Here is a 5,579-nt window from a genome sequence, read left to right as displayed (position 1 = left end):
TGCCATCATATTTAATACAGGCTGTGCAAAATGTGAAAAGTATGTTTAGCATTCCAAGTGTTTTCCCTTCTGTGTCTTCAGAGACTGGCTCTGAGAGGGATGTTTTGTTTATTTAACATTTAATCAAAAGAGATTTGGGCCCCACCAGCTTTTCAGGAACAGATTCGGTAGTGCTGTCTCTTCCCATTTAGTCTGAAGAGAGAAACTTCAACCATAAGGAGAATTTGATGTCTGTAATATGTTCTAAAAGATCAGCTGGTCTAACTTTACAGGGCTAATAAAAGGGAAAAATTTTCCTGTGCTCAGGTCTTTTATGAATTATAAATAACCATTCACTTTGGAAGATAGCACATCATAAAATTTTTTCACAAATATGCACAAATCCATTTTAAGATCCAAGGAAAAAGATGTTCAAAAGTCTCTGATGTACTCAGTTTTGATTTCATGGGGAAACATATTCTTTTACCATATGGATGCTTTTAAGGGGGCCTTCAGCTGGGGCTCCATAATGACACCCCAGTGGCTAAATAAGGGATTTCTTCTTCTTCTAACATTATTTCTCTGTTATTAAAGGTGGAAAAACCTTCCACAAATAGCATACTATTAAAGTGCTTTAGGGGGTATCCTGGGACTCAAGGTTATGTGTCTGCTCCAAAAATACTGTCTGTAATTATCATTCCTCGGTGGTTCTGAGGATGCAGTCTTAGTGTTTTCATTAATTTCTTGATTCTAAAAGTCTGGAGTGAGTGCCTACTTTTGATAGTCAATATTTTGCAGTAAGAGTTTTGCTGTAGTTCTAAAGGCCACGGGTCTTTCCCAACTCTCATAATAATCATTTCTTAGCTTATTTTGCCTGCTCAGATAAAAAAAATATGAAAGACTAGATTTCATCAGAAAATGAGGACAGATAGAAAATTCTTCTAACTCTAGAACAATCCTAATTCTTAATCTTTTCTATGGCCTGCTAATTCGGACATTGAAAAACAGCGTCATTCAGACCCAACAAATGATCGAAGAGGGTTCACAGGCCAGAAAGGTGCATTGCCTACCCATACCTTACTGAGTGCTTTCAGATATGCATCGAGTTGAAAGGATTTTGCAGTAAACACCATGTACCTACCATCTAGTTATAGATTCTACCATTAAAATTGTACTATTCTTGCCTTATCACATGTATTTGTACAGATCTATCTATCTATCTATCTATCTATCTATCTATCTATCTATCTATCCCTCCTTCATTAGTCCATTTTATGTTTTCATGTATCTAAGTTGTAGGCTGGAGATGTGTCTCAGTGGTACAGCACTTGCCTAACACACATGAAGCCCTGGGTTTGATCCTTAGTACCACAAAACAAACAAATTGTATACCTCACCCAATTTCCATGTAAAAACATCAGTCCAATACTTTATCTTTTGATGTAAAGTTTACATACATTGAAATACAAAAATTAAGTTTATGAGTTTTAACTAATATACATCCATCTACACAAACCCCTATCCTGACTAGGGCAAGCCCAGAGGCAACTCTTTCTTTCTTTCTTTCTTTCTTTCTTTCTTTCTTTCTTTCTTTCTTTCTTTCTTTCTTCTTTCTTTTTTCTTTATGAGACAGGGTCTCCTTTTGCAGTTCAGGCTGGCCTTGAGATCACTTTGTAGCCCAGGCTGGTCTCAAACTTGCAAAGATCCTCCTGCCTAAGCCTCCCAAGGGCTGGGATTACAGGGGTGCACCGCCATGCCTGGCCCAGAGGCAACTGCTTTTTTCATTTTTGGGGGAAGGCCAACATATCTGTTGTGCTGATATGTGAAATTCTTATGAAGGAATCAGAGTATGAACTCTTACATTAAACTGCTTTCATTCAGTCTGAATGCTTTGGGGATTTTCTTGTGTTGTAATAGTAGTTCAGTCTTTCCGCTGAGTGCTGTTCCACTGTATGACTGACTACACAGTCACTGGCATATCCATTTTTCTCTTGATGGGCATCTGGACAGTTTTTGTCTATTGTGAATAAAGTTGCTGGGAACATCCTTATACAAAAAATTTTTTTTTCTGTATTTTAGGGAAGGGGTCTACAGGGTGTTCAGGGTCTCACTATTAGATCAGACTTGTAGTGATCTGCCTGTTTATAGCCTCCCAAGAGCTGGGAATATAGACACGTGCCACCACACCAGTCTCAATTGCTATCTCAGGGCACCCCAGGGGCAGGGCCCGCACAGCAGGTCAGGGGATGGAACCCGCAGCCCCTGCACCTGCTTGCAGGTGGTTTAATCTGCTGAGCTATTTGGCCGGCCCTGATATACATGTTTTCATTTCCCCTAGAAAAGGACCTACGTATGTAATTGCTGGATCACAGATGATCTATATGAATAAGAACTGCTCTTCCTTTTCCCAAAGTGAGTGTACTATTTTCTATTTCCACCAAGTAGGGATGAGAATTTATCACTGACACTTAGTGTTGATGGGCATTTTATTTTAAACCATCCTGGTGGGTAGATAGGAATAGCTAACTGTGGTTTTAACTTGCATCTTCCTGATAACTAAGGACATTATTATAACTAAGGATATTATTATGGGCATAATTGCCATTCATATCACTTCTGTAGCATTTCTGTTCACATTCTCTATCCACACAATTTTTTTTTGTCCTTATTAATGAATGGAAGTTCTTTACATATCCTAGCCATCAGTCCTCTGCCAAGTTTGTTTTGAAAAATGGTGGGGAGGGCCAGAGAGATAGCTCAGTGGTCTAAGTGCCTGCCTGGCAATTGCAAGGACTTGGGTTCCACCCCTGGTACTGAACACTGTGCTGGCCCTGTACTGAACTGGTCACTGAAGTCAGGTGTGGTGGCGCACACCTACAATCCCAGTACTGGGTAGGCTGAGACAGGGGGATCGCTACGAGTCTGGGCAGCATAGTGAGTTCCTGTACCAAATTAATAAATTAAAGATTTTTTTTTTTTAAAGAAATAGGGTAGGGATACAGCTTAGTGGCACAAGTACCTACCTGGCAAGCTCAAGGTCCTGAGCTGGATTCCAGGTACAAAAGATTGTTTTCTTTTAGTCTATTATTTTCCTGTTCATTTTGTTAATGATCTCTTTTGATGAAAATTTTTTTATTTTTATGAAGTTTGGTTTATTGTTTTCTTTTGTGGCTCCTGCGTTTAGTGACCAGAACAAGGCATATGGATCCCTTGTTCTAGGATCAATAAATAGTGTTCCCAAAAATCTGTTGCAATCTCAAGAAAATTTGAAGTTGTCCTGGGCCTACTGTGATAAATGGCTTTGCCACGCATCATCTGTACAAACTGCTCAAGAGCATCGCAGAGAACGAGGCCAACTGTGGCCCTCCGGCCTTGACTGACCTCCTATGGTGCCTGGCAGGTGGATGGCTGGCAAGCACCGCCTCGGAGAAAATCATAGTCAAACCAGCCTGGAGGCTTATGGATATGGTCAATGGGTTTTTATAAGTTAAGCATGTTATCGGACGATTGCATTTTACATAGGTTGACCATGTGACATAGAGGAATGAAAACCAGTCACCCTCAAGTAGCTTTTAAAAACTAACCCTCGCTGCTTCTCCGCCTTTTGGCTAAGATCAAGGGTAGTATCAGTTCTTATCAGTTTAAAAGCAAAACCTTTTGAGGGAACCCCACAGAGTGGCCGAGGTGTCAGTGAGGGCCTGGCACAAAATGAAGAGCAGCCTGAACATGAGGACAGTCTCCTATGAGCACAGCAGGACTTAGGGAACAAGATGCCGGCTAGAGCGACGCAGAGTCTTCTGCCCTTTCTTGGGCTGAACATTGAAGCTTCCTAAGATTTTACCTCAGCTCCTTTTCGAACAGACCTGCTTGTCCATGAAGCTGTTTGACTTTTCTCTTTGTTGCTTGTTAGGATCAAAGCAATAGCCAATATAAATACGACTTTTTTTTTTTTTTTTTGGTATTTTACAGAAGGGTCCACAGGGTATTCGAGGTCTCACTACTAGATCAGACTTGTAGTGATCCACCTGTTTACAGCCTCCCAAGAGCTGGGATTACAAGTGAACACCACCATGTCCAGTCTCAAGTGCCCTCTCAGGGATCCCCGGGGGTGGGACCAGCACCGCAGGACAGGGGATCCAACCCCCAGCCCCTGTGCCTGTTTGCAGGTGCTTTAATCTGCTGAGCTATTTGGCCAGCCCAAACATGACATTCTGAAAACTAAATTAACATCATCTTCACCCCAGCTCCGTTGCTGTTTCCATCTGATTTCTCCCAGATAGCTTCTTGGGGGTGCAAGCTGAAGGTGGTCTCTCCATCTTCCCTTAAGTAGCTCTCTTGATTCTGTCCACTCCTAGAGATCTTTGAGATGTCCAATTATCTTTAGTGGTAGGTTATCCAAGACTGTTTGCTTCTTCAGTATCTTTTTAATTATTCCCCCTTTATTAGAGACTGTGGTGCAAGAAAAGAATTGGGTGCAATTTAAATAGATGAACTTTACTATTTAATTGGAGGTTAAGTAATTAACATTCAAACATGATTGAAGTAATCATAAGGGAGAAATAAATGGGGCTAGAGTGTGAGACATACGACAAATTATGCCTAGCTATGCAAGTGGGTTAAGTCACTTCCTCAAATGTTGCCAAAATATCTGGAGTTAGTGTCACATGCAACAGAAGACATAATGCAGCATTCACTAAGTTTCCTCCCCTTAGAAGTAGTAATTCCTACTATTAACAGTGTCTCCACTAAAGCACCAGAAGATTTGTGGCAAAATCCAATCACATGGGTCCTACTGGGCTGAAGCGTGGGGAGCATGAAGCGAGTACCTGAACTTGGTGTGGGAGGACAGTGAAGCTCTACTTTTTGTGTCCCTCTGAACACAGTCCTGTAGCCAGTCCTCCTCCCAAAGAACTTTCTCCCCAAGGATATTCTTCTTTAGAGCGGTGGAGATGGAAAGTGAAACTACCCAACCTTCGAATCTTTTGTTCTTTGTTCCCACTTTGAACTTCAAAAATGTGTAAGACACACATTGTAGAACTCTGAATCTTTTCAGCCTGAAACTAAGTTAAAGTTCTCGAACTTCATGAACAGAAGGAGGTAGACTGGGTAGGGGCTGTGGGTGGTCGGGGGACGGTTGCAGAGAAAACACACATTGATACAGTTGTTTTTTTCTTCTTCTTCTCTTCCTTCTCTTTCTTCCTTCCACTAATATTCTTGAGTGGCAGCTCCATCTTTCTTTTTTTTAAGGTGTGGGTCTGAGAGCTGAGTTTGGCAAGGAAGACTTAAGACACTTTTCTTGGGCCAGCCAGATAGCTCAGCAGACTAAAGCCCTTGCTTAGGCAGTCGCAAGGACTGGGTTTTAAACCCTGATGTACCATGCCGGCCTTGCCCCTGGGGGGTGACTGAGACTGGGCGTGGTGGTGCATACCTGTAATCCCAGCGCTTGGATGACTGAAACAGGAGGATCACTAGGAGTCCGATCTGTAAAGAAACTTTTCTTGTAGCTAATTAAAAACAGACGAAAATGAAAGAGTTTGTGATTCTATGGATAACTGGACAGGAAACCAATATTATACAGAAGCTTGACTTACTTTTTGGGC

At 41.6% G+C, this 5,579-nt stretch overlaps 1 pseudogene; it reads left to right on the top strand.

The window, feature by feature from the left end:
• Positions 1 to 3,567: 3,567 nt before the first annotated feature.
• LOC111815199 lies at positions 3,568 to 3,651 on the top strand (annotated as a pseudogene).
• Positions 3,652 to 5,579: the final 1,928 nt, after the last annotated feature.

Source organism: Octodon degus, unplaced genomic scaffold (genome assembly GCF_000260255.1).
Source record: "Octodon degus isolate 3935 unplaced genomic scaffold, OctDeg1.0 scaffold00001, whole genome shotgun sequence".
In the NCBI taxonomy this organism is placed as follows: domain Eukaryota; kingdom Metazoa; phylum Chordata; class Mammalia; order Rodentia; family Octodontidae; genus Octodon; species Octodon degus.
Note: the sequence above shows the minus strand (reverse complement) of the source record. Positions and strands in the feature narration are given on the sequence as shown.